This window comes from Hemiscyllium ocellatum, chromosome 13 (assembly GCF_020745735.1).
Source record: "Hemiscyllium ocellatum isolate sHemOce1 chromosome 13, sHemOce1.pat.X.cur, whole genome shotgun sequence".
Lineage (NCBI taxonomy): Eukaryota > Metazoa > Chordata > Chondrichthyes > Orectolobiformes > Hemiscylliidae > Hemiscyllium > Hemiscyllium ocellatum.
Genome location: NC_083413.1, coordinates 87,676,112 through 87,689,857, shown reverse-complemented (window position 1 = coordinate 87,689,857; position 13,746 = coordinate 87,676,112).

Here is a 13,746-nt window from a genome sequence, read left to right as displayed (position 1 = left end):
TGTGCCACCTAAGACCCAGGTTAACAACTCCAATCAAGAACCTTGTAGTCAACGAGGGACCCTGGTCCCAATCACTACATCCCTCTGATGTTTTACACCTGCCCCATTTGTGAGGTAATAGCTTTTAGCTGATGCATATGTTTGTTCGGGACTGTATCGCCTACCCAAACTTTGTAAGTCATCGTGTCAATCTCACTTTGTACCCACAAAGGACCATTTCCTTGCTTCCAGCACCAAACTTTGTCCCCTGAATTAAATTGGCTGTCTTACTAAGAGGAGGCATTTGACCAGCGTTGATGTTCCTGCTGCTGTTTCACCCTCTCCCCCAGGTCTTGAAATAGCAAGTTTAACCTGGTAAGCAGTCTTTTCTGAAAATGTGTTGCTGAAAAAGCGCAGCAGGTCAGGCAGCATCCAGGGAACAGGAGATTCAACGTTTTGGGCATAAGCCCTTCTTCAGGAATAAGGAAAGTGTGTCCAGCAGGCTAAGATAAAAGGTAGGGAGGAGGGACTTGGGGAAGGGGCGATGGAGATGTGATAGGTGGAAGGAGGTCAAGGTGAGAGTGATAGGCCGGAGTGGGGTGGGAGCGGAGGGATCAGGAAGAAGATTGCAGGTTAGGAAGGCGGTGCTGAGTTCGAGGGATTTGACTGAGACAAGGTGGGGGGAGGGGAAATGAGGAAACTGGAGAAATCTGAGTTCATCCCTTGTGGTTGGAGGGTTCCTAGGTGGAAGATGAGGCGCTCTTCCTCCAACCGTCGTGTTGTTATGGTCTAGCGATGAAGGAGTTCAAGGACCTGCATGTCCTTGGTGGAGTGGGAGGGAGAGTTAAAGTGTTGAGCCACAGGGTGGTTGGGTTGGTTGGTCTGGGTGCACGGGATGACAACACGATGGTTGGAGGACCTCTCTGCCCCCACCCCCACTCTGGCCTATCACCCTCACCTTGACCTCCTTCCACCTATCGCATTTCCAACGCCCTCCCCCAAGTCCCTCCTCCCTACCTTTTATCTTAGCCTGCTGGACACACTTTCCTCATTCCTGAAGAAGGGCTCATGCCCAAAACGTCGATTCTCCTATTCCTTGGATGCTGCCTGACCTGCTGCGCTTTTCCAGCAACACATTTTCAGGTGTATATTTCACCCCAACGGAACTGGGAATAGTACCCTGTGCTGTTGGCTCCACACTGGCTGTCTAGCTCACTGAGCCAGTGGAGCCACCCACTTCACCACCCCTAGGAGTCTGAGTTGTTTTTACCTGAATTTTGTAGTTTGACCTATGAATAGTGATGGTAGAGGTACCAGAGTTATTTCCATTGTAGGGCTGACCAAGCATGTCTTCAAGTTGTGCTGACTGTTGTTGGTTTTGTTACATAGGTACGCAAGTTGGTGCCCAACCTGTTTGGCCATGTTATGAATGCTCCTCCTTTGGCCATCAGATCCTGGAGTTGAATGTGAATTCAGAACTTATAGTTCAAAGGTAGAGACAGTACTCACTGTGCTACTCGACCTCTTACTGAACTTTGCAATGCCAGTATTGATGCTCCATGTGATTCTCCTCATAATTGAAAGGGACCATCCATACTGATCATCACTTCTGTTTTACAAGACAGTTGACCTGAAGGGATTAAGTCTGAAGCATTGCGTAGCTTTTCCCACTGACATACTTGTGATTCTGTCTTGTAGCAGCTGGTTAATTCCCACTTGCCATGTGATTTCCTGTCCATATCCTAGAGTTTGGGTTCAGGACAGGCTGGTTGAGGAGAAGGCTGAAATAACTTCAAAGAGGCAGACATCCTGTCACCAAATCACCCTTTATTGACATGTGGAGTGTCCTTGATACTGTTCCAACTTCCTCAGAGCCAGTCCTCAGAGTGTACAGCATGTCTGACACTCTTGTTCTGGTTTTCTTCCTTTATCTTTTTCCTGGTTAACTGATCTTCAGGATATTGAGTGTTTTGAGAGCAGCTATTCATTCCCAACGAGGAGTGCATTCTGCTTATGAGAGCAGTTCGTCAGTCAAATAGTAGCTCTCTTGATGCAGCAGCACCACTGGGAGCAGTGGCCACTCCTGAGACTGCATCAAATCCCAGTGGTAATAGTCATTGGAGCCAGATGTAAAGGTAAAGGGGACGGGTATTGCTGGGACCAGGCTAATAGAGTCAGGTGAGGACAGGCAGGGTGCCAGAGTGAATAGGAGGGGGATGGAGACCTTATGGGAGGTGGGAGACATACCTATTCTTATCTGTCAGCCAATGCTTCCTGATTGGACTAGGTTAACTGCCCCAAACAGGGAAGTCATATGGAAGTCTCCCTGGCTGACCTCATTGCAGTCACTACAAATGCAAAGTTAAGAACATATTAAGATTAAAATCTACGATACCTGGTGTGCAGAGGTATACCAAGTTCTAATCTTACAGTTAAAAGACTATTTCATGAATTCTACCATGTTAATGGCACTAGTTTACTCCATATGTTTCTCTGCATGTTTTTCTCATATTCACTTGGCTAGTCTTCAGAGTTCTTCTTAGCTCACTAGATATTTCTCTCTCCTTGTATTAACCTCACCTAAACCATACTAGTTATGCTCAATGAAGAACAGCAGGTTGTTCCAGGTCCAAAAATGCTGACACAAGAAGTTAACCAGTCTTCAGCTAATAATGTAAGATGTACTCCTAGTCACTCAAATAGGTGCCTCTTTTGCCAAAGTCTGGTTAATCATGGTTAATTTTTACCCACTTACTATAAGACACCCTGAAGACTAGTATTACAAAGGAAGTGGTAGCAGGAAATGCACCAAAGGACAGCATGTTACTACTAGGTAAGAACTATGGGCATATTTTGTGCCAATTTCCATGCTTCACTTAGATGGGAACTCATGCATTCCCACTCTCCATCTCTGCTCTGAGTATGAACAGGATTCTTTTAGGGAATAACACATAAAGCAAGATCATGTTGGATTAGAATAGGATAGAATAGCAATTTATTATTACATGTATTTTTATGAAAAGAAAGTGAAAAATGTTAAAAGTGACCATCCCATGATGCCTGTATTAACAACAGAAGTCATAGATAAGAAGAAATAAGTAAAAATTAAGACAGAGTTGATCTCAAATCATTTGAAGTTCGGGGAAAGTCAATTCAGGTGATGAATGCTGGAATACCTGTAAGCCACCATCAAAGAAGACCTCAATAATGATGAGACCTTCACACCAGGACAAGATCACCAAAACCTGAAGTCGGCCATGTCAAGCTGAGACTGCCGCATCAGCACAAAGCTGCCACAATGGGAGGCCACTGCTCCAGTCTGGAATACAAGCCCTTTATGTTAGGACAAGATCTCCGTACCAAGACTGGATGAGATTGTCACACCAGGTCAATGCAATGCTCTAAAGTTGCCGCCAAAGAAGACCTCCACACCGATGAGATCTCCACGCCGGGACAAAACTACCAAACGTGGACCGCCTCTCCAAGATGAGACCACCACTACTGGAGACCGCTGTGCAAGGGTGAGTCCTGGTATGCCAGATCAAGATTGCCACACTTGGCTGGAAGCCTCCTCATTCCTGGGCCCGGGGTGGGATCAGGCATCTTCCACCAAAGAAGTTAAAAAGTTCAGAAAATAAATGGAAGCATTAAGAAAAAGCAGACAAAAAAAAGGAAGTAAAAAAACAAATGGAGTAGAGAGCTCTGGGCTCCTGGGCAGAGGACCCCACAACCACACTGCTATACCTTTGTTATCTTTCTTCACAGAATTTGAACTGTTAAAAACAGCCTTGGATTCACCCAAGGATGGCAGGACAGATGACAGTTTCACTGACCTTCTGTTCAAAACGATCAGAGAATGTATTGAGCTGATCAGAAAGGGATGCACTGTTGCCAGCGACTTTGCTTGTAGCTGTTTGACCTGATTACAATCAGTATATTCCTGCTCCATGCTTGGAAGTGTTTATGGGTATAGAACAATTTTCATTTCTCTCCTGGTATGGTGAATTTCACCAGAGATGTCTATGAGCTTCTGGCCTGCTATGTTGAGAGTTGCCAGAAAGAATGGCTGCTTTCCCAGTTTTTAAATAGTAATGAACCTCTTTGTCCCATCCTCTCAAATATTGCAGCTGTATTACGAAGTGCTGCAGTCCACTCATCTGTAGCTTAATCTTGAGGGCAGGCATGGCTTGTTCTATCCGTGGCTCATGAATTTGTTCTGTCAACTGAAACTGAGATTAATCTTTGAGCCACATAGATGCACTTTAAGCAGTGTTCTACACACTTGCCTTATGCTTCTCCTCCTTTTATTTGAATGAGATTCTTTGCAAAAAATTGAATTATAAAACAATTTTGCAGTTATTAATTCATACCTTCCACATAGCTTCACAAATTATTTTCTTGAAAGTGCACTGTGAATACTTATACAGAGAACTTTGATGTTATAGTTACAATTGTTTATATCCTGGAATGTAATCTTCAGTATATTTGGAATGTATAAGACTAACAAAGAATTATTGCAACCTTGAGTCTGCTATTGGCGTCCAATATGCTATTAAACTGAAGTGATAAGAAAACAGTAATACAATGCATGTGTGTGTGAACATATAACAAACATCACAACTGCAGACCTCAGCATAAAATAGCAACCATTGTCAAATGGAAAGGAAATAGACTTTCATTGAAAAGAATCTGAAGGTGAAAAAAGATTTGATTTATAAATGATTCACAGCTAGATTCAATTACACCAATATGTGTTCATCGCTATTTTGAAACCAACATCAGAAGACTCCATTAATCAGTCATAAAATTATAGAATATTTGCACCTTGGAGCACAGAATGAGGCCATTTAGCCCACCATAGTTGTACCACCATTTTTGAAATGGGATTGGAATGGATAGATACTTGTGCTTGACTGCTGTGGACTGAATGGGGTGAACAGTCTTTTTCTGGGATGTAGACCTCTATGACTCTAACTATCGATTGAAGCTGCCTTTCTAAATTAAAGATGATGCCTTTCTGCACTGAAAACCTTTTGCCTCTATGCAGTCCACATCTCTCTCTGCCCTGCCTATTCAGGTATCTGTTAAGATGCCTCTGAAATGTTCTATTGTATCCACCACCACCACCTCTTCTGGCAGTACATTCCAGTCACTTGTCACCCTCTCTGTAAAAACACCTGCTTCTCACATCTATTAATCATTTTTAACATTCAACCCCTTGCAGGAATAAAGCCTTAGAGTATGGCAAATGTGATTTCACATCATGTGTAATAGTGCTTCATGTTGTACAGCATTGACAACAAATGCAGCCTTACTTTAAATCCTTAGCCTCTGGTTGTCAACCACCTACCAGTCTTTCCCCGCCGACTTTCCTGAAAATCTCGCCATCTTGAGCCATTCTCTAACCACCACATAAACACTTCTGTTCGATGGAGACTGTCCTGGATTTTATACTTTCTTGAAACAGACGCAACGGGGAGGTGGCCATGTCACTGAGTTGATAATCCAGAACTCCAGGCTTCTGTCCTGGGGATGAAGGGTTCAAGTACCATCACGGCAGGTGGCACTCAATTCAATGGAATAAATATGGAAGTAAAGGTTAGTCTTTTGGTGACCACATACTGATTGTTGCTAAACATGTACCTGGTTCACTAATGTCCTGAAAACTGCCATCCTCATTTGGTCTGGCCAACACGTGACTCTTAATTGATCAACGGTCAATCAACGTTTAGCCCAGCCAATGATGCTCATATTCTAGAAATTAAAAAAAATACCTGGACATTCCTCCTGAAACATCATGGACAATAGTATGGAATCCTTAGTGTGGAAGCAGGCTATTCAGCCCATCAAGTCAACTCTGACCCTCAAAAGGGAATCTCATTCAGATCCATTTCTCTACTCTATGGCCATGAATTCCCCATGGTTAATCCACCTAACCTATACATCCTTGGACACTATGGGTAATTTTGCGAGGCCAATCCACTTAACCTGCACATCTTTGTACTGGGAGAAGACGGGAGAACCCGCATGCAGAAACGGGAGAATGTGCAAACTCCACACAAGTAGTCACCCAAGGGTGGAATCAAAGCTGGGTCCCTGGTGCTGTGAGGTAATGGTGCTAACCACTGGGCCACTATGCAGCCCCACCCTGCACACCTTTGGAATGCTTTTTTGGTTAAATCCCTGACTGATTCCCAGGCACAAACAATCTCACGACGATAGGTCAGGTAAGAGCCAGAGAGTGCACCAACGGGTTAACATAAGCCTGGCAGAAACAAGCCTGGGAACAACAGCATAGCAATCAACCTACTGTGGTGGTGCAGCTCTGATACATCTTAATAAACCACACATTGTATACACATAACCTTTCGAAAGCAGCCTTCCTTTGTGTTAACACTGCCGTGCTCTGTCATGCAAACACGCATTGGTCCAATTCGAAGATGAACATCGATTTCTTGCCCACCCTTGGGTTCCGGAAAATATTTATCCTCTATCAATATCAGTAAAGCAAAATCTCCAAAGATTCAGAAAGTGTGTGGGAATGAGTTGTGATTTTTTTTTGTGTGAAAACAATGTTTGGATAAATCTTTCAATGACATTGTTATTTCTCCTGTTTCAATGTTCACACAAGGGTACTACAGATATATACAGAGGACCTGACTGAAAAGTGGAAAGTGGAGCCTGAGGATTTTTCAGAATTGATTATCATAAAACAATTACAGTACTTCAATTTAGAAAATTTGTTTTACCAAAACGTGAATTATTTTTTGTGCACATTAACTGTAGCCAATGTGAAGAGAATGGGTTGCTGGCTACCCTATTTCATTTTCCATTACTGTTTGGGCCAATGGGTGATCTGAAGAGGCCTTTGAGTCTTCAGTATATGCATATTCCTGTGTGATAAATCTGTTGTTTCACTCTGCAGTTTCCACAATATATCTATGGCAAGACGAATGAATACGAGATAAAACTGGAGCACACCATCATTAAATTCTGATCCTCATAAAAATATTGGCCTGTTGTCTTCTGATTGGCACGTTAATTAAAGCTTTTGGACGTGCCATTTGGAAGAAAAAAGCAGTTTATTTGTTTGGTTGAACAACAAACTTGTAAATGTTTACAGTTTTCCAAATCTGACACTGGTGGAAGGCTCCAATTTCTGTTTGTGCTTGATGGTTTCTGTGAGTGAGATTTTAGAGGCATAGTACTGTACTAATCTCATTTCTCAGCACTTGGCTAGGTGGTTTTTACCTAATAGCCTTGCATGCCTTGGCATTGCAACAACACATCTAAATACTTTTGAAATGTCAAGAGTGTCTCTGCCCCTACCACCTGAATAGGCGGTGAGTTCCAGGTTCCTACAGTTTTTTTCCCACATCTCCTCTAAACCTTAAATCTATGCGCCCTGGTCATTGATCCCTTCACCGAGGTAAAAAGTTTCTCTCAATCTACCTTGTCTATGCCCCTCATCATTTTATACAGCTCAATCATGTCCCCTCTCAATCTCCCTTGCTCTAAGGAAAACAACCTCAGTCTGTCCCATCTCTTCTCATAGCTGAAACTCTCCAATATCACCAAAGCTCTCCTATAATGTGGATTCCAGAACTGCACACAGTACTCTACCTCTGCCTTAAACTATTCCTTTATACAGTTCCAGCATAAAATCCTAAGTCTTTATGTCTCAGCTAACAAGCCAAGTGTCCCAAACAGCTTCTTAACCATCTTATACACACCTGTCCTGATACCTTAAGGGATAGTGTACATGCACACTAAGGTCCTCCTGTCCCTCAGTTCTTCCCAGATCTTACTGTTCATTGGGTATTCCCTTGTCTTGTTTGTCCTGCTTGAGTGTGCCTACTCACAATTATCCAGATGGAATTCAATTTGCCACTAATGAGCCCTCCAGACCAGCTGATCTATACCCTCCTACAATAAAAAATTAATTTTAACTCACATTTTCTCTTATACCTTCAGAAAGACGAACATCATTGATACAGCCAGCAATTAGCGTCCATCTCTCATTGCACTGGAAGAGGTGGCCATTCCAGTCCGTTTGGTGTAGGAACATTCACAATGCCCTTGGGGAGGGAATTCAGGATTTTGACCCAGTCATACTGAAGGAATGGTGATATGTTTCCAAGTCAGGATAGTGAGTTGACTTGGAAGGGAACTTACAGACGGTATTGTTCCCACGTATCTGCTGCCCTTGTCCTTCTGGATGATAGTGATTGTGGATGTGTCTGAGGATGTTGTCTACATAGTGAATTATTCAATGGTGCTGAACATTGTCATCAGTGAACAGTCCCACTTCTGACCTTATGATAGTCATTGATGAAATAGTTGAAGATGGTTGGGTCTAGGACACTACCCTGAGGAACTACTGCAGAGATATCCTGAAGCAAGATGACTAACCAACAACCATAAATATTTTCCAATGTGCCAGGTATGACTCCAACCAATGGAAAGTTCGCCCTGCGATACCCTTTGATTCCAGTTTTGATAGGGCTCCTTGACACCACACTTGGTCCAATGTTGCTTGATGTCACTCTCATCTCACCTGCAGAATTCAGCTCCTTTGTCCATGAACCAAGGCTGTAATGAGGTCAGAAGCTGAGTATCCCTGGGGGAACCCAAACTGGGTGTCACTGAGCAGGTTACTGCTTAGCAGATGCTGCTTGAGAGCACTGTTGGTTATACCGTCTATCACTTTATTAATAATCGAGAGTAGACTGATGGTACAGTAATTGACCAGTTTGGATTTGTCCTGCTTTTTATTATAGGACAGACCTGAGCAATCTTTCACATTGTCAGGTAGATGCCAGCGTTGTACCTGTACTGGAACAGCTTGGCTCGGGGAGCAACAAGTTCTTCCTGATAGTTAGTTGTGGGATTGCTTAGCTCTGATAGATACTTGCTGTTTGGCATGTTGGTAGCTTCACCAGGTTGCCACCTCATATTAAGGTATATCTGATATTGATATTAGCATGCCCTCCTGTACTCTCAATTGTACCAGTATTGATCTCCTTGTTGGATGGTAATGGTTGAGTGAGGGATATGCTGGGCTGTGAGGTTACAGATTGTGCTGGAGAATGGTTCTGCTGCTGTTGATGGCCCACAGCACCTCATAGACGCCCAGTCTGGAGTTGCTAGATACATTCAAAATCTGTTCCATTAAGCATGGTGATAGTGTCACACAACATGATGGAAGGTGTTCTCAATGTGAAGGCAAGACTTTGTCTTCACAAGGACTCTTACCAATATGATGGACAAATGCATCTGCAGCCAACACATTAGTAAGAATCAGGTCAAAATATTTTTCCCTCTTGTTGGGACCCTCACCATCTGCTATAATCCAGTCTAGTAACTATGTCCTTTAGGACCTGACCAACTCGATCAGTAGTGCTGCTGCTGAGTATATACCCCGAGTATATTACCCCCTCATGTGTCCTCCAAATGTTATTTAACATGAAGAAGTATCAATTCATCAGCTGAGAAAGGATGGGACATGGTAATCAGCAGGCAGTTTCCTTTCCCATGTTCAACCTGAAGCCATAAGACTTCATGGAGTCCAGAGTCAATATTGACGACTCCCAGAGTGACTCCCTCTTGACTGTATACCACTGTGCTGCCACCTCTGTTGGGTCTGTCCTGCCAGTGAGACAGGACATATCCAGGGGTGGTGCTGGTGGTGCCTCAGACATGTGAGTTATGAATCCGTGAGTATGACTATGTCAAGCTGTTGCTTGACTATTCTGGGAAATAGCTCTCCCAATTCTGGCACTAACCCCCAGATGTTAGTAAGGAGGGCTTTGCCAGGTCGACAGGACTGTGGTTCAATGCTAGATTGTCCATTAGTTTTATTACCTTATTGAGACTTCATAGTGACTGACACAACTGATTGGTTTGTTCAGCCATTTCAGAGGGCAGTCGAGAGTCAAAAACTTTGCAGTGGGTCTAGAGTCATGTGTACGCCAAACCAGATAAGGAGAGCAGATTTCCTTCCTTAAAGAACATTAGTGAGCCAGATGAATTTTTCTGACAATTGATAATGGATTCATGATCATCAGTAAATTCTTAAATACAGAGATTTTCTGCTGTTGTAGGATTTGAACCCAGAACCGCAGGACAAGTTTCTGGATTAATAGTCTAATAAGAATATCATTTGCCATTGACTCCCCTAACTTCCAGTATGGCAACAGTGGACGGTGTTGGCATGACTCCATTGGGTGATTTAAACCCAGCTCATGAAATCATTGACCAAAGAACATTCTGGAAGGTGGATCCCCTCAGTGAAGACTCATAAGAAGACTCATGGTGGAAGTCCATGCAGCAACCCAAGAGGACCCAGAAGAAGATCTGCCCTGACTTGGGTAACCCACCTTTGGGACAGAGATCCAGCCTTACATTGGAGAAGGAGATTCCATAACTAGCTCAAACTCATGGATCGGTACAGGTAATATCCTTTCTCAGACAGGTAGAGCTAGAGAATAGAGTAAATATTGAGGGAATGTGGGAAAGGCTCACATGGTGATTTAATAAGAAATATTTTATTTTTAAAATTCAGTTGAATCGCAAACCAAATTCTGTGTCTCTTTGTTCATCTTACCATCAAGAATAATTGGGTAAAAGCGTTTTTAATACACAAACTAGTTGAAGTGTCCAAAACCACTCTTTGTAATGGACATTGAAGTCCTCCAACCAGGGTTTATTCGATGCCCTTGCCATCCTCCAAGGGATACTCAAAGTGAAGGAGTTCTGCTTCATCAGCTGAGAGAATGTAACAATAGAAGGTTTGCCATTTTATTTGCCATGGAGAGTAGACTCTCAGGAAGTGCTACACTTCACAATGGGAGGCTGGAACTTGAGACTGAGGATGTAAAATGTAATCAATCCCACATTGATAGATGTGTATTAATGAATTGTGACCTATTTTGTGGTCTGTCCAATTTCCCCTTCCATTCAAGTTAATAACAAGGATCAATCACTATTGTTTATCACCACAGAAGCTGATTTTCAAAATTACAACAATTGTTTCAATCCCCAGAACTGATATCACTCCTATTACATCAAACAGAATTGCTGTATGTTCAGAAAAGCATTGTTAAGACTGAAACCAGAGATGCTTTACTGAGGTGCTGGTAAAACAGTCAGTTAACCATCAGTCAAACAGGAGCCTTGGAACATCTGGAATCCATTTGGCCAAGTCCTTCTGCTGTGCTCCTAACACAAAACTTGAGCACCTTGTATGTTTTGAGTGTCTTTTTATAGCCCAGAGTTCAAATTGATTCCAGTGGGTCAATATTAATCCCAAGCACCAGGAATGATACAGTAACATAATGTAGCATAAACTGAATGACATATATGCGTCCAGTATTTCGGTGTTCATGGTATGCAGTGTAAAACCCCCATTTCCAGTTTTAAAAGTCTTCAAACTAAACATGTACCATTCCCACCATGTGGTTTATGTTAAAACCAGAGCTTATTTATTCTTGCCCTCCAACTCTCACAGGGTGACTATCTCCATGGGATGAAGAGATAACTGACCAGAGGGCATGGATTTAAGACAAGGGGCAGAAGGTTTAGTGGAAATGTAAGTAAACACCATTTCACCCAGACAGAATCCGGAACGCACTGCCTATTAGGATGTTAGCAGCAGAAACCATCATAACATTGAAGAAGCATTTAGATGTGCACCAGGCAATGAGCCAAGTGCTGGGAAAAGGGATTAGAACAGTAAAGTGTTTGTTTTGGACTGGTATAGAGGCAATGTGCCAAAAGGCCTTTCCCTGTGTTGTAGGTTTCTATAACTCTATGACCGTACAATGTGAGTATTGCTGGATGGGACAGGACTTATTGTTCAGCTTAATTGCTCTTAAGATTTGGTGTTAAGCTGCCTTAGAATATAGGACATATAACAGTATAGCACAGTACAGGCCCTTCAGCCCTCGATGCTGTGCCAGCCCTTTATCCTGTTCAAAGATCAAACTAATCTACATACCCTTCATTTTACTATCGCTCATGTGTCTATCCAAGAGTCGCTTAAATATCTCTACTGTATCTGACTCTACAACTGCTGGCAGTGCATTCCATGCACCCACCACTCTCTGTGTAAAGAATTTACCTCTGACATCTTCCCTCTACATTCCTACGGTCACCATAAATTTATGTCCCCTTTGGATAGCCATTTCCACCCTGGGAAAAGGTCTCTTCACTCCAATCAGAAAAGCCCTAGCTCCCTCAACCTTTTTCCATAAGACATACCTCCAGTCCAGGCAGCAGCCTGGTAAATCTCATCTGGACTCTCTCAAAACCTTCCACATCCTTCCTATAAAGAGGCAACCAGAACTGAACACAATACTCCACGTGTGGTCAAACCAGGGCTTTATGGAACTGCTGCTTAACTTCGCGGCTCTTAAACTCAATCATCTTGCTAATGAAAGCCAACACACCATACACCTTCTTAACAACTCTATTAACTTGGATGGCAATTTTGAAGCATCTATGGACATGGACCCTAAGATGCCTCTGTTCCTCCACACTGCCAAGAATCCTGCCTTTAACCCTGTAATCTGCAATCATATTTGACCTTCCATAATGAATCATTTCACACTTTTCCAAGTTGAACTCCATCTGTCACTTCACAGTACAGCTCTGCATCCTGTCAATGTCCCATTGCAAACTACAACAGCCGTCCACACTATCCACAACTCCACCAACCTTTGTGTCATTGGCAAACTTAGGAACCCACTCTTCCACTCCCTCATCCAAGTTATTCATAAAAATCACAAAGAGCAAAAGTCTCAAAACAGATCCCTGCAGAACACCACTTGACAGAGCTCTGGGCTGAATACTTTCCATAAACTACCACCCTATGTCTTCATTAGCTAGCCAATACTGTATTGAGACTGCCAAAATTCCCTGTATCCCATGTCTCCTTAGTTTCTGGATGAGCCTACCATGGGGAACCTTGTCAAACACTTTGCAAAAATCCAGGTGCACCACATCCACTGCTATACCTTCATTGATGCGTTTTGTCACATCCTCAACGAATTCAATAAAGCTTGTGAGGCATGTCCTGCCTCTCACAAAGCCATGCTGACTATCTCTAATGAAGTTATGTTTTCCAAATAATCATAGATCTTGTCTCTCAAAATCCTCTCCAATAATTTGCCCACCACAGATATAATTCCCAGGTCTGTAATTCCCAGGATTATTTCTACTCCCTTTCTTGAACATTTACCCCCCTCCAATCATTGCCAAGAGTGCAGCAATCTCTTTCCTCACTTCCAACAGTAACCTATGGTATATCCCTTCTGGCTCAGAAGACTCACCTAACTTTTCAGCACATCCTCCTTTTTAACATTAACCTGTTTGAGCATACCAGCCTGTGTCACACTGTCTTCACAAATGATAAGGTCTCTCTCACTAGTGAATACTGAAGCAAAGTATTGAGAACTTCCTCTACCTTCTCCGACTCCAGGCACAAGTTCTGTCCACTATCCCTGATTGGCCTTACTCTCACTCTGGCCATCCTCTTGTTCCTCACATAAGTATAGAATGCCTTGGGGTTTTCCTTATTCCTACCCACCAAGGCTTTTTCATGGCCCCTTCTAGCTCTCCCAAGCATTCTTCAGTTCCTTCCTGGCTATCTTGTAACCCTGTAAAGCCCTGTCTGATCCTTGCTTCCTCAACCTTAAGTAAGCTACCTTCGTCATCATGACTGGATGCTCCACGTCTCTTGTCATCCAAGGTTCCTTCACCCTACCA